This window comes from Sorex fumeus, unplaced genomic scaffold (assembly GCF_029834395.1).
Source record: "Sorex fumeus unplaced genomic scaffold, SorFum_2.1 ptg000002l, whole genome shotgun sequence".
In the NCBI taxonomy this organism is placed as follows: Eukaryota; Metazoa; Chordata; class Mammalia; order Eulipotyphla; family Soricidae; genus Sorex; species Sorex fumeus.
Window position 1 is genome coordinate 54,538,580 of NW_026606059.1, and position 23,060 is coordinate 54,561,639.

Here is a 23,060-nt window from a genome sequence, read left to right on the forward strand (position 1 = left end):
TCTGATTTTCGACACCTTGGCAAATGAGACAGCGTCCCTGATCCTTGATCATCAACGGATGTCAGAACTCCGGATTCTTTCTCTCATTTGAGTGAAACGTGATATTCCAAGCATAGCTCTTTCTATTCTTCTCTGGGAGACCTGAATGGCGTTCTCATCTTGTTTGCGTAGGGCCCAGGTCTCTGAGGCATATGTTAATGCAGGAAGAACAGTGGAATCAAAGAGATGTGCCCGGAGCCGGAGGTTCTTCGTCCTCTTAGCTATTTCTTCGACGTTCTTGAAGGCATTCCAAGCCGCTCTCTTCCTCCTGCGCAGCTCGGGTGCCAGGTCATTTGTCATGTTGACCTCTCGACCTAGGTACACATAGCTGTTGCATTCGGAGATGGTCGTTCCATTGAGAGAGAATGGGGTGTCAGGAACAAGGCTGTTTCTCATAAACATTGTCTTCGTAAGATTCAGCTGTAGTCCTACCTTTCCACACTCACGGTCAAAGTCGGCCAGCATTTGTGCCGCTTGGCTGATGTTTGGTGTTATTAAAACAATGTCATCAGCAAAGCGGAGGTGGTGTAGTTGCCGACCATCTATCTTCACTCCCATTCCTTCCCATTCCAGTCGTCGCATGATGTTCTCGAGGGTGGCACTGAAGAGTTTCGGTGAAATGGTATCACCCTGCCGCACCCCTCTCTTGACATCAACGATCACTTCTTTGTAGAATGGTGAGATCCTGGTAGTGAATCCGCAATACAGCTCACGGAGGATCCTGATGTATTGGGCTTGAATGCCCTGATTGGCTAGGGCTTCAATGACCGCTTCCGTCTCAACAGAATCAAAGGCCTTCTTTAAATCAATGAACGTTAAACAGAGCGGCATCTTGAACTCCCGAGAAACCTCAATGAGCTTGGTTATCGTGTGGATATGGTCGATGGTGCTGAATCCTTTGCGGAGCCCTGCTTGCTCACATGGTTGTCCTTCATCTAGTGTTCTGCCAATCCTATTTAGGATGACTCGAGTGAACAACTTGTAGATGACAGACAATAGGCAGATCGGGCGATAGTTGCCAATGTTATGGATGTCTCCCTTCTTGAACAGTAGTACGGTCCTGCTGGTTTTCCATTGGGACGGAACCTTGCATTCAGACAGGTAGCGAGTGAAGAGCCGAGCCAGTGTATTGATGAGTACTGACGGCAGGTTCTTCAGGTGTTCAGGTCTGACCTTGTCTGGGCCGGGTGCTGTTTTCTTCTTTACCGACGAAATGGCGTGTCGGATTTCGGAAGGGAGAACATTAGGAACGACATACCCATCCTGTGGAATTTGGTATGTCGGCAAGTGGACATGGCTATCGAAGAGATTTGAGTAGAAGTCATGGATAATCTTCTCCATTGCCGTTCTGGAGGATGTGATGGATCCATCAGGACATCGGAGGGCAGTCATCTTGGTCTTATAGTTGGCGAAGGACAGGTGGGCTTTACGAATACTTTTCCCGGCTTCTGCCGCATCTACCAGTACTTCTGCTCTTCTCTCTTTGAGGTCTTCCTTGATCGCATCTCTGCACTGCTTTGCGTGCTCGGACGTTAGCTTGCGGTTGCCTGAGGCATGCGCCAAACCACGCTGGCGAATTAGCTCAAGAGTTTTCGAAGATAGGCGACTTTTTGTGGCTATCTCTCTCTTGGCGTTCCTCGCACATTCATGGAGGTGCTGAACCAGTCGATCGTATTCCTCGTCAATGTTGTCAACAATGGCATCTTCCCATGTTGCCGCAATAGTACCAAAGACTTCCCAGTTGGTGGTCATTCTGGGAGTTCTCTTTTTGAACTTTGCAGTCCTTTCTCCCCGCTCTGTGAAGTAGAATTTTGCACGAAGGAGACGGTGGTCCGATCCCGTTCGAAATTTTGGGACAACAGCGACATCAGTCAGGCAAAACCGTCGATTGAATATGATGTGGTCTATTTCATTGTGGAATCGTCCACCGGGAGACTCCCATGTCCATCATTTAGATTCTGCCTTCTGGAACTGTGAGTTACCATGAATGGTCTTAGTCGACATGATGAACTCAGACAGTCACACTCCAGGACGCTTTCCGGACCCGCGCGGCAGCTCCAGCCGAGACCCACGCACAACTGAAGACCCACAGAACAAGATAAGCGGAACTCTCTGAGACCTTGGACTCCAGGCTCGGCGGACCCAGGGACAGAGCTTCTCTGCTTGCTCCCACCACCACAGGTGACAAAGGGATTCTAATCAGGAGCCCCACCCTACCCTGCCCTGTCTGCTTCCATCAACCACCCAGGGATCGAATTGTGCACAGGAGACCCACCCTACCCAGATAAATACCCCACTGGCAGACTTCCACTCTCGACACTACTTCCACTACCCAGCCGTCGCCACACTCCAGGACGCTTTCTGGACCCGCGCGGACGCAAGCGTCCGCGCGACACATCATAAGACACTAAATATCCATCTTCTGGAATTGTCGTACCATATTTGATAGCCACATTTATGTTCAGTTTTTTTCCTCTTTATCCTTTATTTCAACCATTCACATATTACACAAATGAAGTCATTTGACTTGTGTATACTTCCACATTCTGGCATTTGGTTCATTTGTTGTCGTTAGTGGTTGGAATCGTAACTAAGCCTTTGGTGCAACACATACCACAAGAGATAGGAGGAAAGAGAGATAAAAGTTCATTCTCTTAATTGTCATAAAAATATAAGAAGAATCATGATTAGCTTGGCTTAGACAAATCACAAGCTATAGAAGTAGAACTCTATTACTCTTCCAGTTGGGTTACATGTCTCTCCTATGACCAGAATCTGTATGATACTACAAAAAGTAAACTACATAGGTGAGACTACTGGAATACTGTAAACTGCCCAGTCACCACTGTCACTCCAACTTATTTCCCATTCTTACTATGAACAAATGGTAAGCATATGATATTCAAAGTCAGGCTCTAGGACCAAAAAAAAAAAAAAGGCAGGGAGAATGTTAATTAAATACCTGCATTTGCTAAATGATATTCTAAGTACTGCATGCACAGCTTCATTTGATCTTCCCAAGAGTTCCATCAACTGAACTTTTAACTCATTTTCCACAGAGATAATAAAGTACTTTATTACTCATTCACAAGAAGTATCACAATTAAGTGTTGTCCCCATGGGGAGAACAAGTAGAGACCCAGGTGGATAGTTTACATATAGTGAGTTTGCTTTATACCTGAGGTAAGATAAGTATAAACGGAGACCCATAGAAATTGTTTTTCCCAAAATCAAATCTAGTGAATATCAAGTCAAGATTTGAATTATATGGTTAAATGCCCTTAATTTTTCCTCTCAATGAGACATCCTTCAGTGCTGAAGGAACTGAGAAAAAGAAACAATACCCAACTATAGAAATCTCTGCATATAAATTCAGTGCTTTATGAAAGCAATGAGCCATATTTATATTATGAGACATTTAGTCAGAAAATCCTGACTTATGTATTGTAGAACATAGCAGTGTTTTTGTCAAACAAGACCAACTTGAGGGACTTTCTACAAAAAGTATCTGATCTAGACTCTTCAAAACGATTAAAGTCCTCAAGACAAGGATGGGCCAATTTATTATCATAGGTCAGAGGTGAACTGAAGAAACATGGCAATTAAATGCAACATGTCATCCTAGATGGTGTCTTGGAACAGAAAAGGAATATTAACTCTTTCATCTTGCCAGCCAACATGTCATCCAGACAGAGGAAGACACAAAAACATGACCACGGCCATACCAGCAAGCTCCAGAAGTGTCCAGGAGATGGAGGTAATGCTGATGGCATGCATTACCACAGGATCACTGTTACTGTCACTGTCTTCCAATTGTTCATCGATTTGCTCTAGCGGGCCCAGTAATGTCTCCATTGTGAGACTTGTTACTGTGTTTGGCATATCGAATACGTCATGGGTAGTTTGCCAGACTATGCCGTGCGGGCAAGATACCCTCAGTAGTTTGCCGAGCTCTCCGGAGGGGCAGAGGAATCGAACCTGGGTCGGCCAGGTCGGCCTTGTGCAAGGCAAATACCCTACCCGCTGTGCTATCGCTCCAGCCCATCACAGGATCAACTTCGACAAATGTCATACAGGTGACTTTGGGAAAGTAAATATTAGGCATCATCAATGAGGCATCATCACTTAAAGACAAATCAAAGCTCCTGCCAGCTGTCAGTCTTGACAGACTGGAGGGCGGTGTCGCTATTGCCTACTTTGTTAAAGACTTGTTTGTGATTTTTAAAAAATATTAAACTTAATTTTATTATAGAATCACTATGGGATTGAGCATTACAAAGCTGTTCCTGGCTGCATTTTAGTCATTCAGTATTTTAACACCCATTCCTTTACCAGTATAATTTCCCAGCACCAGTGTCCCCAGCTTCCCTCCCACCCCTTCAAGTCATCCCCTACTCCCGCCTGCCTCTATGGCCGGCACCTCTTTTCTCTCTTTCTCTTTCTTTATTTTATTTTAGGCATTATAGTTTGCAATACAGACGCTGAAATGTTATGATGTATATCCTCTTACCTATGTTCAACACTCAGTTCTTGTCCAAAGTGATCATTTCAAATTAGTATAGTTATAATGGACCCTCTTCTATCTTAACTACCCTCTATCCCCCACACTTTTGTGGCAATTCCCAACCATTGACCAGTCCTCCTGGACCATTTTTCTCTGGCCTTGGATATTAGTTTCATACTTTTAAAAAATATCCCACAAATGACAGCAATCTTTCTACATATGTCCCTCTCCTGATTTATTTCACTCAGTATGATACTCTACAAGTTCATCCATTTATAGGCAAGTTTTATGACCTCACTTTTCCTAAGAACTGTGTAGTATTCCATTGTATAGATATGTCATAGTTTCTTTATCCATTTGTCTGCTCTTGGGCACTCAGGTTGTTTTCAGATTCTGATTTTAAAGCTAAGTCAGCCTCGTGTATTTTAAATATTCTCACCTTCTATCATCTCAGCTTAAATGTCCTTGATAGCACTGTATAGATTCACTTAATTTATATTTGCTGTCATAATATTGTGATTAAAACACATAAAACTTGAAATTAAAAAAAACCTTGGATTTAGCGTCAGGTTCTAAATATACTTGGGCAAGTTAGGTAACCCATGAGTAGAAGGTTTCTTTTTTTTTTTTTTTTTTGCTTTGTGTTTTATTTTTATTTATTTATTTATTTATTTTTATTTAATCATTTTTTTATTAGTGAAACACCATGAGGTACAGTTATAGACATAAATTTTTGTGCTTGGGTTTCAGTTATAGGATGATCAAGTACCTATCCCTCCACCAGTGCCCATCCTCCCCCACAACGGGTCCTAGCATCCCTCCCCCCACCCCCGTCCCACCCTGCCGCTGTGGCAGGGTATTCCCCCTTGTTCTCTCTCTCTCTCTTCTTTTGGGTACTGTGTTTTGCCAGAGAGGCATTGAGTGGCAATCATGTTTGGTCTATAGACTACTTTTAGCATGTCTCTCCCACCCTGGGAGGGTCTTCACAACACCCTTTATTTGGTGCTCTCTTCTCCATCTGAGCTTCCTTTTCACCTAGCACATGTGGCTGGCCTTCAAGTCATGGAGCAAAATTCCTGGTACTAATCTGAGCCCTTCCTGGGTGTTAGTCTCCCGTTTTGTTGCTTTATGTTCCCCAGATGAATGCAATCTTTCTGTGTCTATCCCGCTCTTTCTGACTCATTTCGCTTAACATGATACTTTCCATGTAGTACCACTTGTATGTAAATTTCATAACTTCATCTTTTCTAACAGCTACATAGTGCTCCATTGTGTAGATGTACCAAAGTTTCTTTAACCAGTCATCTGTTCTTGGGCACTCAGGTTTTTTCCAGATTCTGGCTATTGTAAAGAGTGCTGCAATGAACAAACAATTGCAGATGTCACTTCGACTATACCTTTTTGCCTCTCTGGGATATATTCCCAGGAGTGCTATAGCTGGGTCAAATGGGAGATTAAATTCTAATTTTTTGAGAATCGTCCATACTGTTTTCCAAAAGGGTTGGACCAGCCGGCATTCCCACCAGCAGTGAAGGAGGGTCCCTTTCTCGCCACATCCACGCCAGCACCGGTTGCTTTTGTTCTTGTGGACGTGGGCCAGTCTCTGTGGTGTGAAATGATATCTCATTGTGGTTTTGATCTGCATCTCTCTGATGATTAGTGATGTAGAGCATTTTCTCGTGCCTTTTTGCCATTCGGATTTCTTCTTTGCGAAAGTTTCTGTTCATTTCCTCACCCCATTTTTTGATGGGGTTGGGTGATTTCTTCTTGTGTAGTTTAACCAGTACCTTGTATATCCTTGATATCAACCCCTTGTCGGATGTGTATTTGGTGAATATCCTTTCCCATTCTGTAGACTGTCTTTGTATTTTGGTCACTGTTTCTTCTGAGGTGCAGAAGCTTCTTAGTTTAAGATAGTCCCATTTGTCCATCTCTGTTTTCACTTGCTCGGCCAGTGGCATGACATCTTTGAAGATACCATTAACTTCAATATCGTGGAGAGTTTTGCCAACTTTGTCTTCAATAAACATTATGGATTCCGGTCTGATGTTGAGGTCATAAATCCATTTCGATCTTACTTTTGTGCATGGCGTTAGGCAGAGATCTGAGCCCACTTTTTTGCGAAGGTTTCTTATTTATGAGTGGGACTATTAATGGTTTTCTCAAAGCACTGTGAGAATAAAATGAGATACTATAAAAAAGACATTTAGCGTAGGACTTACCACATAGAATCACTTGACTGATACTAAGAACTATTAGTAGCCGATTCCTTCTTTTCAGTTACTTTTTATAATTCTAGCTACCGGTGGCCTATTTGATATATATGCCAAACACAGTAACAACAAGTCTCACAATGGAGACATTACTGGGCCTGCTCCAGCAAATCAATGAACAATGGGAGGACAGTGCTACAGTGCAGTTTTATTATTCAAAGTTTTAAATGTATTAAAAAAAAACTAGGCAACATAGTATATAAACCACTCTATAACAAAAAATTTCAACAAATGTCTGTTCATGACCTAGTTTGTTTGATCTCTGTTTTCATCTTCTTTCCTTGTAATATTTAGAAAGAAATTTCAAGCATCCTATCCTTTTAGCTGTAAAATGTACAATATGTTTCTGTGCAAGATAAAGTTTGCAACAATAATCAAGAGCAACACTCTTTTTCTCTCTCAAAGAAACAAAATTGAAACCCCAAACAATTGTGCAGCAAGAGGAATAAAAGTTCCCCAAAGTTGTCCACATCCTGATCCGGTGAACCTCTAAATATGTTACATAGAGAAGAATCAAGGTTGCATATGGAATTAATGTTGCTAATCAGCTGACCTTAAAATAGGATGATTAGCTTGGATGATCCAGGTTAACCCAATGAAATTAGAGAATTTCTTAAAGGAGAGAAGAGAAGCCAAGGGCGATTCATAGAGATATCAGGTCCAGAACTCGCTTTTGTTCTTGCTGACCTTGAAAGTGAAGAAAGGGAGCCTGGACTCCAGTAATGTGGAATAGAAGCTTGAAAGGACGAGATGGCAGATTGTCTCCTAGAGGCCCCACAAAGAATGTCACCCTGCTGATACTTTTTGCAGTAACCAATTAAATGAAACTCATTTTAACTTCCAGAGCTATAAAATGATGTAAATGTTATATTGTCTTAAACCACTGTTTTGTAGTAATTTGTTACAGAAACAATAGGAAATTAAAATAAAAAATAGGAAGCAGATACAATTGCCAGTGCCATTAAACAATCTGTCAGTTTAGCTTGTATTTGTGTTTATACTTTAGAATCCTAATTATTATACTTCTCTGTTTGGACTAAGATATTCTCCAGAAAAATAATTCAGAAGGCTTTAAAGACTATATTTTATTAATTTAAATGAAATGTATTGTTCCAAAATGGATGAAAATTTTCAGTTATTAATATTTTACTTACTCATCTCCTCAAGTGTCCCTTTTTAATAAATTTAATTTTTATAAAGTTGCTCACAATAATTCATCACATTTATTACATTTAATATTTGAACACCAATCCCACCACCAGTGCACCTTCCCACCACCATATTTTGGATGCTTCTGCCCCAAATCCCAAACTGTGCTCCCAAAGCAGAACTGAAATGGTTAATTTTGTATTGCTTGTTATAAATACTCCCCTAAAAATGATCTGAAAAAGTTTCCTTAGAGGAAAGTGTGTAAAGAATGCTGTATTTCACTCTGGAGCCATTAAGCCCTTGTATAAGAGATTAGTAACATGTTTGTTAAAGGTTGAGCTTTGTGTGATATACATATATATATATATATATATATATATATATTCCCCCCCCTCCTGAGATTGGTTGTCTTCAACTTAAAACCCCATAAAATGTGATGTGGTACATTTGGTATTTCAGGTATATCAGTGGAGTAAAGCATGCGATGTTGCATGAGGCACTCCAGGAATTATAAAATTTAAAATATGGTTATACAGCAGATTCACTCATTGGTGAGGCTTGTCCGAGTCTGTGGAGAGTGGCTGTGAGCATGGTGGTGATTGAGTTCTGGAAGTTTTAGGCTGCCAGGGCTCTGTTGGGGCATGGAGGGGAGCTCACCCACCCACCTCCGGGTTGGCCCAGATGAGACAGCCTGGCACAGGGTCTGTAGGCATCTTTGTGTCCTGTTGTTCTGTTGTTCTCTTTTGAGAGCTTTATTGCTGAATCTCTGGATCATGGCCATTAATGAGATTATTTGGAACCAGGGGCAGTTTGTGGGCGTGACTGCCAAGATACTGGTAAAAATAGGGAGATGGGGTGGGGTCACCCATTCCCATTCCATGCAAGCCTGGAGATTTCAGTCACAAGCATCCTTTCTTTTTATACACATTATAGCAAGGAACTACAATGAATCTTTTGAGCTCTTCCTTGAGAGGGTACAAATTTTAAGGTTCAGTCTGTCTGCTTCATGACAGTAGCAGTTAGGATAGTATAGAGATTCAAAACACATTTTTTAGAATCACATTTTCTGGATTAATTTCAGTACTGCCACTTCCCAACTTCATCTTCTAGCCAACTCTCAGAACACTCAGTTTCTTCATATACAAAATGGGGTTAATAATGGTACCTAACTCACAGGTAGAGTTACAAAATAATTAAGGGGTATATGTATATTTATATATACATATGTACATATATTCAGTTATATATACATATATGTATCTGTGTAAATGTAACTCCAAATACTATTTAGTATTAAAATTCTATGCTTTTAAAATTTTTATTATTACTATATACAACGAATTCAGATCTCCAGTCAGATTCTTCTCAAGTTCTAAGTCCTCACTTTCTGGTCTACAAAACAAAAATAGTAAGTGAAACCTATTTTCTTTTAATGAAAAATTGTAACATATAGTATGTAGCCTACAGAGCATAGTAGAGATGTGCTATAACCAGCAATCATTTCGGTTGCTTACTTAAGTAAAGGCCCTCCTGTTGATCGTCGATTTGCTCGAGCGGGCCCAGTAACGTCTCCATTGGAGACTTTGTTGTTACTGTGTCTGGCATATCGAATACTCTCGGTAGCTTGCCGGGCTCTCCGAGAGGGGCGGAGGAATCGAACTCGGGTCGGCCATGTTGGCCGCGTGTAAGGCGAACGCCCTACCTGCTGTGCTATCGCTCCAGATCGTTCAGATGACTGAACGCCTCTAAGTCAGAATCCCGCCCAGGCGGAACGATACGGCAGCGCCGCGGGAGCCTCGGTGGGCCCCGGCTAGCCGGTCCCCCGCTCGTCCCCGCCGGCGGGCCGTGCCTTCGCCGGCGCGTCCCCCGCCGCGCGTCGGGACCGGGGTCCAGTGCGGAGAGCCGCTCGTCTCGGGAACCGGGGCGCGGCCGGAAAGGCGGCCGCCCCCTCGCCCGTCACGCTTACTTAGTTTCTCATTTTATTTAAGAAGTTGCCAGTTTAAGGATGTTACTGTGTCTGGCATATTTATTTATTTATTTATTGCTTTTTGGGTCACACCCGGCGATGCTCAGGGGTTACTCCTGGCTCATGCACTCAGGAATTACTCCTGGCAGTGCTCAGGGGACCATATGGGGTGCTGGGAATTGAACCTGTATCGGCCATGTTGGCTGCATGCAAGGCAAACGCCCTACCTGCTGTGCTATCGCTCCAGCCCCAAGAATTATTTATTTTTTCTAAAAAAATATTTTCAAAAAGAAAAGTCAAGAAACAGGACAATATTCTTTTCTATGTTGCCATATCAATCACTTGTGCTACTGTGCTGTGAAAGAAAGAAACATAATAGTCTGGAAGGGGTTTAACTTGTTACAGTAATATGATGTGGGGGGTGGACACACTGTAAGATAAACCTAATAACTTACTCCTGTATATTGTCCTCCTCTTTAGCATGAAAAACCTTGTACCTTGCTTTTAACCAATAGAATATGGTAAGAGTTATGGAATGTACCTCCTTTTACTAGATTACAGTGTAAGGTAGAATGTCTCTTCTTTATAAGGACTGCATATAGACACATTTTCTAGAAAACTTCTTAGCTGAAAAGTCATCATTTTCTCTATGTTACTATACACTTTGACCATTACTTTTCAGTGAAGAACTTCTAGTATTTTTGCTTTTTGCTGGATTTGACTTTGGGCTGACCAACAAAATAATCAGAACACACTTAAGTCAACTGTTCAATTTCGTTCCAAGTTTTAGAAAAAAATTATCTTTAATAAATTTATCCCTTGGATGGCTTAGGGTGAGGAATGAGTTCTAGCAGAGAGAACTGGGATCTGTGGAGAGAATCCAAGTGCTAATAAAAATGAAACAAATGTATATTCTCACCAACAGTAGAAATTAAGAAGCAGATTTTAGACTACAGAAGAGAAGGGAGATTTGAAACACAAGATTCAAGGCTTAATTATCTCAAAGAAAAACTAAGAACCTGCCTGGAATATTTCGGAAGCTGAAGTAAATTTTAATATCACACACACACACAGATACATAAGCCCAAAGTTGAACATAATATGATAGTCAAAGTTTTAAGAAATAATACAAGACTTTGCAATCAGTCAATCTTTTAACTATACATGTTTCTGTTATATTTTATTGTTTTTGAAACAATATAGGACTAGGTATCATTAACTTAAACTTCAATTAGGGCTTCAAAAGGTCCATAGGAATTCTACATATGCCTACTAACACCAAGAGAAGCTCACTTTGCATGACACACCTACTTCCTTCCTAGCTCTGAGATTGACAGAGGTAGAAAGAGACTCAATTGCTGCTTAGCAATCTGTTGTTGATGTGTATTTGGCTCCCTTGTGGCAACTTTGAGCAGAGGAAGCTTAAAGAACACCCAGGTTATCTAGGGTCATTTCACCCAGTAGTGTCCTCAGAAGAGTAAAATGTTATGTTCCTGGTCACACAGCCCTTCTGGAGCAGGGATCTGCAGCTAGAGCCTTGTCCTCTTTCCAGTACACTGTGTTTCCCCTTCCCTTTGCCATTCCACACATGCTGAAGGAAGAAAGGTGGATGAATGTTCAGGGAATGCAAATTCATACTAATGTTTGAATATTAAAATTTAATATTGTAATTTCCCCCTAAAACAAATTAAAAAGGTACATCTGCTGCAAAAATTTAAATAATGCATTTCTGTCCCCAATATGCATAGTTCTAAATAATTTGCCTTGTGAATCATTCCTGGAAGCTTTGTGGAGGCATTGTTCTTATTGGGCATTTCTTTTCTCTCCCTATTCCATTCTTCAAAGCATTCTTGTCCCACTTAGAGGTTCCCAACTTCCCTGAAGTCTTACGGAACACTTTCTTTGATAAAACAAATGTCTTCTATATTCACTAGGTGGCCAGTGATTTCTATAACAGTACCACAGACTGGTGACTTAAACACAACAGGAATTTATTGCCTCATTGTTGTGAAGACTGGGAATTCAATATAGGTGCTGGCAGGATTGATTCCTTCTGAGGACTGTAAGGAAGTTATGTTCTTGGTTCTCTCCTGGCATGTGGATAGTCTTATTCATTTCTAACTGCTTTTTCCTGTGTCTTCACATAGTCTCCCCTCTTCCCATATCTGAGAGCAAATTTCCATCTGCCTTATTGGATTGCAACCCACCAGGATGGTCTTATTATATCTTGATAACCTCTTTAAAACCCCTTTTTCCAAATAAACTCCCATTCAAGATTAGGATTTCAGGAAATAAAATTATGACTTCAGCATTTAAACTCAAACAAGAACATCATTCATACTGGAAGCCACATGGTGTGAGCTGGCATGAAGACAAGGCATGATTTGCTCTGTTAGACACACCATGGTTTGCCTGCATCACATATATAGAGCACTGCGTCTGTATGAGCCTCTAATTTCAAATTGAGCTGAAATCAGACCTACTTCTCAGAGCTATGATGATAAATAAACAGGACAGTGTTGATGTCCTAGGATAGCCTCTGACTCATCAACATCTGTCAATAAATGTTTATGTTCCTAGCTTTGTCCATGCCAAGAAAATATTCAGATAAGAATTTATCATGGTGATTGAAAAAAAAAACCCAAGCAGAACACACACACACACACACACACACACACACACACACACACACACACACGTCTTCCCTTTGAAACATTTGTTCAAACAGAACTTCATAGAAAAATAAACAAAACCAACTACGTAAAATGAAGTAAGCAGAGTGGGCCTCCTTTCTGCCCCAAGATTTACTCATTAACTGAGTACACTCAGGTGCCATCTCTTCCATTTGTTTCTTTAAATTTACACAGGACAATCAGTGGCCTGGGTAAATTTACTCTATATTAAAAATAACAGTAAAGCTGTGTTGCTTTATTAAATGTACTAAAAGTGTACTACAATTGTTTTATGTATATGTATATATACATATATATTTATTGTGTGTATGTGTGTGTATCTATTGGGAATATAATTGCACTTGTTTTCAACTATATCTTGTTGGTCCATGTCTGTGTACTAGTAAAAAATAAGATCACCTATCAATGTCACTTAATAGATACTCACTTTCCCTACATTTCCAATGTACTTTGTGCATTTTTCAATGTTAAAAACATATTCATGTTTATACTATTTTAAATGACAGTTTTTGTTGTATGAACAAACCATAATTTATTTAACTGTTAATTGTTAATGGAAATTTAACTCCTGGATTATAGTGATCTGTGTATGAATAAATACTTGGGTTAAATTTGAATTGTTATTAAAATAATTAAAAATTAATATTTTGAAGAGAATCATTGATCTTTCTATTTCTCCTTGCTCTTCTAATATGATTATTAATCTTTAGCTCTACAGGCCCAATTTAAATAGCTGGGATGATGAAAGATGAAAGAGACAAGCTATTTACAGAGTTCTATTCACAATTTTTTTTTAAATACAAAGATTTGTAAATGTATTTTGAGATTTATTATGCCTGTGCCTTAAATGAATTAATTGCCCAGATGTTAATGAAATACTTCTCTTCTAGCAGGATATTATAAAATAAAGGAAAGATAATTCAGAATAAGGTGCAAATGAATAAAATAGGCATCTGAATTTTGATTAGAGAGAAAAATGCCTGAGGCAGGGAGAGCAGAAACTGGAAAACAGAAGAAGAAACTTTCTCCATAATTTAGCAAAAAAGGAGTTCCCACCCCAAACTGTGTGACATGAAATCAAAGCTCTTAAGAGAAGCAGCTTATGAGTTAGTGGTTTGGTCTCCAATGAGATTGTGAAGTAGAACTATGGGGTACATGACTGGGTTCTTGACTTTGGAGTTTTAACTAATTTTTGTTGTAAATGAGAGCAGGTCAATTACTCTCCCGGACTGAGCTTTCTATAAAATAAGGATGCTGGGCTAGAAACCAAGTAAGGTCCCTCTGAAAGTCTACTCAAAAAAAAAAAAAAACCCAGACTTCTAAGAATTCATAGAAAAAGAACAACTTAATAATAATTTTTAAAAAATTATGCAGCAGGTTAAAGGTGCAAGAGTTGGGGTTTTACCAAACTCTTATTAGGCTTCTTCTCCTACCTCTATCATAATCCCATGTTACTTGCACTCCCTTCTGGACCCTGTCAATTTACTATTCAGATTGACTGACTAATTTTATCTGAAAAGGGGATGGGAAATCTCTGTGTCATCTGATACACTCTCACTTTGATGGATGAGGCTCAAGTTCCAAAGAGAGTGTGAGGCAGGAAAATCCGGCTCTTTCAAACTAATTACTGCCTATCTGATTTATTTCCCTTTTAATGCTGTTTAGTTTGTTTTTATTCAAAATATAAAATTGCTCCCTGAGTTGGTAGATTAATGGCTTTCTTCTCCTTTAGCTACAAATCATTTGTGGACATAGGTTATAAATAGGAGTTTAGAATCTGTGACTCATTGTTTTTTCCTTTTTCATACAAGATGTCTCCTGAGATTAACGATGTTTTTTTTTTCCCCTTCATTTTATATTAGAGACATTTATGTCTAATTAGTTGGGGGTTTTTCGTAGGATGTCGTACTGGAGATTTTTGTTTTTAGGAAAATATAATTGTGTTCTTTTGTGCTGCTCTCCTAGAAAATTGTATGTTTTGATAAATTAGAATTTTTAATATCATTGAGCCAGGGCTTGATTGATTACATTTTTTACTAGATTGATTCACTCATTCATTTAACAAATGTGCCTTTATTTTGTGCTTATTCTGTATAAGCAATGTGAACCTTCAGTGTCTTGGAGGCAGCAGGGCTCTGCTACTGAAAGGAATGGAGGTAGGGCATTGCTGCTCAGATCTCTTTGTTGTGTGCATAGAGTTCATTCATTTTTTTATTCTGTATTCCCTCAATGATCTTTCAAACATCTGTTGTAGTCACAAATCTCACAAATCCTGCTGGGGTTGTACATGAGTCCAGAGTATTTGGCATTCATTCATCCAGCAACCAAAAAACAACAAACCCAATCCCCTACTTGGTGCCTTCCTCCAACTCAACTGTGAGATGAGAAAAAAGGCAGAAAAACAATGATGAACTTTGGGCCACATGCTTTAGACCTTCGATTTAATTTCATAATAGTTTGTGTTGTCTTTTCCTCTCATCTGTGCTTTGTGGTACTCCCTTGCGTTTACTTTAGGATATATTACTTAACCTCTCTGTGTCTTAATTTGTTCTCGTGCCAGATTGTTTCAGCTATCAGTGCCTGGTCATGAAAACAGAATGAGTGGCAGATATTTTCAGCAGAGGGATTGAACACAGGTAATTAGTTTTTGCCTTCTGGAGGTGGTAGTGGAACAAGAGGGAGAAGTGAGTGAGTCCCTGATAAGGAAGAACTCCCCAGCTTCTGGTAGGATCCAGTCTGCACATGGGGCTAATGCGCTGGAGGCAACATTGTTGCTGCCACTGCCAGGAAGTCCCTGCAGCTGTGCATGCCAGCTGTGCTGCCACTAGAACCAGGGAGTTGCCAGCCAAAGGAAGGGAAATAAAACAAAATGCATCACCAGACTTCTTTCTCTAGCTTCCTTGTCTCTCCCCAGTGTCTCCCACTGACAGAGTCCAACCAGAAAGGGAGCAGTATGAGGAGATTGGAAGATACAATTTGCAGGCTTCCAACTCCCTGCACGGTCAAGGAGAACATCAGAGAGGACCAGAAAGCAGTCGACCAGAAATGTGGACATAAAATCTACTACAGGTGACCACTGTGAGTTAGTGCACTAAAGAACACAAGACCCTTTAGAACAATGTCTTAGGTGAACAGTGATTGCTGCTACTATTGACTGAGGCTAATGGGTGGGGAGTGGGGGACATGTCAAAACACTGAGGAGCACCAGGATTAGATTGGCAACTAAGAAAGATCATCTGAACATCTTGAAAAAACATGAATCTTGTAAGATTATCAGAGCATATAGAGGTGGTTAGGAGTAGTTGGGATATCTGTACACTAACAGGGGAGAATAAAAGGAATGACTATAGGGGTGTTTCAGGCAACAAGATTATCTGGATCTAGTAGTTGACAGGTAAATGGAAAAAGAGAGCAGTTCCAAGATACTTTCGAACTCTGAGTTTGTGAGAGTGAGTAATCCTATTATTCATAACTATAAATATATTTTCTAATTCCTATGAACATACAGTTTAATTCCTTCACTTTATTAAGCAGAGCTGGAGATCAAACACAGAATCTTATACTTGCAAGACAATTGCTCTGTCACTAAGCTCTGTTCCCAGACCTTCCTACAGTTTTCCTATGTCCAGTGCACTCTGTGGTGGCCTCACAGATCCCATTCAGGTAACATAGCTTCACCTTGATTCTCATGCCAGCTAGCATGAGCTAGCTCTGGAAATAGTTACAGATTAGTTAATTCACAATCACAATCATCCTTTTGTCTGTCAATTGCCTCGAGCAGGCACCAGTAACGTCTCCTTCTTCCTAGCCCTGAGATTTTAAAAGAGCCATATGCAATGCTCTTTCAGGGTTAAGAGAATGAGACCCATCATTGTTACTGGTATTTGGCATATTGGGTACACCACGGGAAGTTTGCCAGACTCTGCCATGTGGGCAGGATACTTTCAGTAGCCTGCCGGGTTCTCCAAAGGAAAAATGAGATAAGATGTTGTGCGGCCACAAATGCGGCCAAGCACTTCCAGGAGCTGGGTTTTATAGTCACTGGGTTTTGACCATTGATGGGACCAACCTGGCGCTGGCAGCAGTGGGTGGGTGTGATGCCTACCTACTAGAAGATGGGGGATCTGAATGGAGAAGGCCCAGTCTCAATCCGAGTAGGATTGGAGATCTCAGTCCCAGGACCCGCATACCTGGGTTCCTCTGCCAGTTCCTTCATGCATGAGGCTTGTCCGGACATGTGGAGAGTGGTCTAAGCATGGCTGTGGCTGGTTCTGGAGGTCTTCGGCTGCTGGGGCTCTTCTGGGGCGGGGGAGGGAAACTCAACCCGCCTCCTTCCAAGAGGCCCTGGTTATGACAGCCAGGCAGGGGGGCAGGAGACTCTGCCTTTAATTATCTTTAATTAATTATTTAATAATTTAATTTAAATTTAACAATTTAATTAATTATTCCTTTAATTATTTTATATATTTATTTACGGCTGGAGTGATAGCACAGTGGGTAGGGCGTTTGCCTTGTATGCGGTTGACCCAGGTTCAATTCCTCCACTCCTCTCAGAGAGCCCGGCAAGCTACCAAGAGTATCCTGCCTGTACGGCAAAGCCCGGTAAGCTACCTGTGACGTATTCAATATGCCAAAAACAGTAACCACAAGTCTTACAATTTGTTATGAGAAGTTACTGGTGCCTGCTCGAGCTTGACATTTATTTATTTAGGTTTTGGGACCACACCTGACAATGGTTAGGGATTACTCCTGGCTTTGCACTCAAGAATTGCTCCTGGAAGTTCTCATGGGATCATATGAAATGCAAGGATCAAACCCTGGTTAGCCACGAGCAAGGCAAATACCCTACCATCTTTACTATCCTTTTGGATCCTTATTTCATATTTTAAAGAAATTAGGGAAGAGAGCCTTCTATAATCCATAACAATAAACCATATATGCTATATACATTTGCACTGAAAGCTTTTTTTTTTTAAATGCAGAGATGCTGATTAGAAGCATTATTGGAACAAACAGGTTTGACAGTCTCAGCACCAGGAGCTGGAAAGAACCTCCAAACAGTTCTTTTCTTCAAAGAACTTCCTTTAAGGAGCAGGGTCTTCAGAAAATGATATTCCAGGATATCTTTCACTGTCACTGTCACTGTCCTCCCATTGTTCATTGATTTGCTCGTGCGGGCCCAGTAACATAGTGAGACTTATTATTGTGTTTGGCATATTGAATACATCACGGGTAGCTTGCCAGGCTTTGCCGTGCGGGTGAGATACTCTCAGTAGCTTGCCGGGCTCTCCGAGAGGGGAGGAGGAATCGAACTCGGGTTGACCATTTTGGCTGTGTGCAAGACAAATGCCCTACCTGCTGTGCTATTGCTCCAGCCCCAGGATATGTTTAGGATTTGAAAATATGGAAATCTGAAAAAAGATAAGAAATCCTCTCTCTCCTATAGCACCATGCCCTTCTCAGAGCAAATGTCATTTGTGTGATTTATTTGTAGACTGACTAGACTAGAGTCAGGGTTCATGTGAGGCCAGATGGAGCACAGCAACTTTCTTACCACATCTCCTGAAGCAAGATGAGTGGGTGTCCTGCATTTGTGTCACTTGGGACGTTTGCCTGGGTAAAGGTTCTTATCCTATCCGAGACCAACATAATCAAAATCTTGTGGGGTAGGAGCTTCCTACAAAAGTATGCCTGAGAAACCCCCCTCTGAAATCATCCAACCAGGACCTCTACTCTTAGTCTGTCCCTGTCTTTATCTTTCGCTGAAAAGCAAAAGTGGTCTCCTTACTTTCATCCCTCCTTTGGGTTCTCCTCAATTCTTACCGTATCTACATCTTTTCATGTCTTCATTAGCCTGTCTTCACTTCGCCAAAGCCCCTTATGAAGGAAACTGTGGGCAAGTTCCTGGATATACTGAACCCTTCCTTGAGTCTCAGCATCTGCACAGCTAGTCCTCACTTGACTCATATTTCTCCCCACTTGTTTATTTTATTCTCTTAATCATTTTCACAAGAATCTCAAATGTGTCCTCTCTTTTAGGAGCCCTATTCACACCTATCGAAGGAGCGCACATGTTTTAGGTTTCCTTTATCCAAATACTTCATCTGACATTGAAATTTTCTATTTGCTTCATCTCTCCTCCTTTCCCTGCCCTCCTGTTTGAAACAAGAGAACTGGGATTATCTTCTAGGTAACCACAGATTCTGGTTTGATCTCAATGAATTGAATGGTACAGAGTTGATCAGAGACAAGTTCTTTACTCGGACATGAGAGCTTAATCCTGTGTTTGGAGAAAAGAGAGGGATAAACTTTTTTATCCAAACCATGGCTCCAGTCTAAACACATCTGTCATTTTTGGGCAATGTGCTGGGTCAGCCTGTGTAGCTGTGGACCCGATAGTGATCATTCCTGTTTGAAGAGAGTCTTAGAAGAGAAGCCAAGTTCTAAACAGGCCTCAGTGATCTCTCCCCACTAGGGCAATTTAATTACAGAAAGTGAGAAGAGACAACTTTTCCTTTCCCTGAGTCACGCTTCTCTACCCTTGTATCTCAGAAACAGAAGTTCCTCTCCTGCATATCTAGTCATTTGTTTTCCAGGATTTGGAGTGGAATTAATTAGCTTGGAAAAGTACAGGGACAATGCTAAGTATTATTAATGACACAATTAACAGTTCCTTCCTGAGGGGGATGGGTGGTTCCTGGCTCCCTTGTGGGCTCTTAAGGATGGACTTTGTTCTTTGCATTTTTATTCTAACACTCTGCCCAGAACCCTGAACTCTGCTCCAAGCCACACCCTGGTAGAGTTACGTGTCATGGTTTCATAAAGACACTAAGTTTAAGGCTCCCATTCTGAAACAAGGAGGTACTCAGGTATGTCTCCTTAGCAAAGAAGGAACAACCCAGTAAATATAAAAGAGAATCACAAGTTAATGCATGTTTAGTGCATGTTGTATTCTAGGCACTATATTAAAGATTTCCTTAAGGTAGAGATGTTGTTTCCATTGTACAGGTACAGAAAGTAGGACTCAAAACAATGGGTTCAGTGACCAAGGTTATACTCCTCCTATCAACTATCAGAGAGAGGATTTATAGCTATATAAATTTAAATATGCATATTATATGTCTATAAATATTTTTAAATACATTTAAATCTATATGCAGATTTAAAGTCATTTGACTTTAAAATTATTGCATTCCACAAGTGAGTGACTCTGGCAGAGGGATTGATAGAGATTCTTTATAAGGACCTGATGATCACAATCTGCTTTATTGCACAGCATGTACACCAGGGTTTGTCCTTACTCCACTCCAAACCCTGCCTTTTTTGAAACCTCTTTAGGCTTAATTCTTGGGTACACCATGGGTCTAACAGCTCACGCATTTCCAAATCAGTTTCTTCATCCTGTTTGTCAAGTCTTCATCAAGACTCATTCTGTCTGGATTTAGGGCAAAGGAAAGATCATTCAAATTAACAATTAAGAGGCCTGTCTGACTTTGGAGGTAATAGCCATTGGAACAGAATCTCAGCTCTGTTATTTGATAACTTTGTACCTTGGGAAATGTGTTCACAATTCTGTGGTTTAGTGTTCTCATCTATGAATTGGGAATAAGAGAATATTAATCAAAATGATTGACCTCCAAAAACGTCAGTTTTTCATTCATCTTTGTAGCTGTACCTAGTATCTGCTCCTCTCGGGAGTTCTGTTTGATCCATGATAGACCTTCCTCTCCTCATAATCCCATCATGAGTTGGAACTATATTTTGAAATATACTTAATACACTTGTTTTGTTTTGGGGCCACACTCAGGAGTGCTAAGTCTTATTTCTGGCTCTGTGCTCAGGGATCACTCCTAGAGGAACTTGAAGGACCATATGGGATGCTGGAGATGAAACCCAGGTCAGTTGTTGCAAGGCAAATGTCCTGTCCACTATGCCATCATTCCAGTCCCAAAATGCACTTAATACACGTAATCGACCGAACATTGTGGCTTAGCTTTGCTCACCTTAAGTGTGATTGAAACACTTACCTTAGTCTATATTTGGGAAAAACAATCAACCTCACAAAATCTATTACACTATGAGGTGATGACTACCTCCTCTAATTTATTGAGCTCTGAGAAACAGAATAGTTGTATGTGTTTTTTACTTTTAAAGTACAGAGCCGGGAGCACGAGGATCCTGAAGACTATTCCAAGCATGAAACTACAATTAATTTATAAAATAACTTATTTTTGGATGACAAGGTTGCTTGAGTAATAGAATTTTTTCATCTGATGAGAATTGCTGGTAAAAACTTAATTACTCTCATGATCATGACTGGGAGTTGCACCCATTGTCATTAGGGATCATCATAAGGGAATATCATATCAAATACAAAATCAAATACAAAAATCATGAAAAATGATTTATATTAATTTAGCATCATAGTAAAGTTGAAAAATAATAATTGAGGTAATGAAATGTTGGGGACAATTTGTTAACTAAAGACTTCCTGTCTGTGTTTTGATAATATTCCGTGAGCTTCCTTGATTGGCTACACTATCCATACTGTATTTTTGTTTGTTTGTTTGTTTTTCAGGAGAAAGCAATCCCCTGAAATGCAGTCCCCCACTACCTCGAATTATGCAGTTTAGTTTCCCACACTGTGAGAATCACAGGGGTCAAAACATGTGGAGTGCCATGGATAAGTCTCACCCTAGAAAAAAATACCTTTGTGATAACAGTATCTATCTCCCCTGCTAAGTGAGTAAATATACTATGTATTTTTGGTGCCTATTATAATTCTACTTGGTTATGTGAGCTTTTTAAGGGCAGGTACAGTGTATTGTTCACTTTTGGGATCCCTAATAGACAGTATAGATCCTATCTGGAATAGACATTTTCAAATTAAAGTTTCAGTTAAAGCAAATAAATAAGTGAATGAATAAATTAATGAATGAATAAGTGAATGGTGCTCAAGTTGATAGGGAGCCAAGGAGTAGAAGGATGGGCTATTTAAACAAAGGAGGCTGTATGAGGCTACACTGGAGACATAAAATATTTGGGGACTTGTGGAGAAGTTGGAAGTAGCTTTAGATGGCTGAGATGTAGCACTGCAGCACTCTCCTCCCATTGTTCATTGATTTGCTCAAGTGGGCACCAGTAATGTCTCCATTGTGAGAATTGTTGTTACTGTCTTTGGTATATCGAATATGTCATGGGTAGCTTGCCAGGATTTGCCTTGCAAGAGGGAAGATACTCTCAATAGCTTTCTGGGCTCTGCGAGACAGGCAGAGGAATCGAACCCGGGTCGACTGTATGCAAGGCAAACTCTCTACCCACTGTGCTATCACTACAGCCCCTAAATAATAATATTAATAATAGTAATAATAATTCAGCATACCAACGGCCTTTTTTCAATAACAATATTTATAAATGTTACAGTAAAATGGTTAAATTTTTTCATCAAGATTTTCACTCTCAAAAATTCATCACTTTATAAAGTAGTGATGTCACTATCTCCAATATTTCGGAAAAACAAATTCATTCATATGTTTTGTAAAAATTTTGATTGTGGATGGGGTACCGTTCTGTTTTTGGACTACATGTGGCGAGCTCAGGGCTTACTTCTGGTGAGGCTCGGGGAACCATAAAAGGGTACTGGGGATTGAGCCCAGGTGGACTGCATGCAAGCCAAGTTTACTTTACCAACTGAACTCTCTCTTTAGTACAAAACTTGATTTTTAACCATCTTATCCTAATGAAATACAAAGTCTGCTAAACTTCTGATATTTACTGACAATAGATCTGTACATTTTCATCTATTCACGATCACGATCATGATCATCCTGTTGATCGTCGATTTCCTCGAGCAGGCACCAGTAATGTCTCCTTCCTAGCCCTGAGATTTTAAAAGAGCCATTTCAATGCTCATTCAGGATTAGGAGAATGAGACCCATCATTGTTACTGGTATTTGGCATATTGAGTACGACATGGGAAGTTTGCCAGACTCTTCATCTATTAAAAACTGTTAATTGAACTATTTCACTATCTGCAAAGAGATATAAATCAAGAAAGGAAAGTGTGTGGTTTGGAACTGAAGGCTCTTCTGCATTTAGAATCAGCATTATGAAACCTTCCATCTCAAGATTCAGTGATGTGGAACATGGTGACAGGCACTGGCACAGATAAGACTCGACCTTGCAAAGTGGCCTAGAAGTGAAACCTCGCAAGAGGGAGTATCTAGGCAAAGTTGGCAAGAACAGGGTGTCAGCCAGATCCAGGTGTATGGCCTTGAGCCTCACTCGCCTCCTGATCACATGACCCCAAGACACAGAAACTGTCACATATGCTTAGCAGCAAGTCATCCTAACTGCAGCATCTAGGCTTGATTGGGATTAGACTGGGACAAAGCAGAGTTGAAGAGGTGATAGGCCAATAATGCTCAACTTTATGC

General features: G+C 40.4%; 1 pseudogene; it reads right to left on the reverse strand.

The window, feature by feature from the left end:
* Nucleotides 1-21,199: 21,199 nt before the first annotated feature.
* LOC130023438 (uncharacterized) lies at nucleotides 21,200-21,374 on the reverse strand (annotated as a pseudogene).
* Between the last annotated feature and the right edge of the window lie 1,686 nt (nucleotides 21,375-23,060).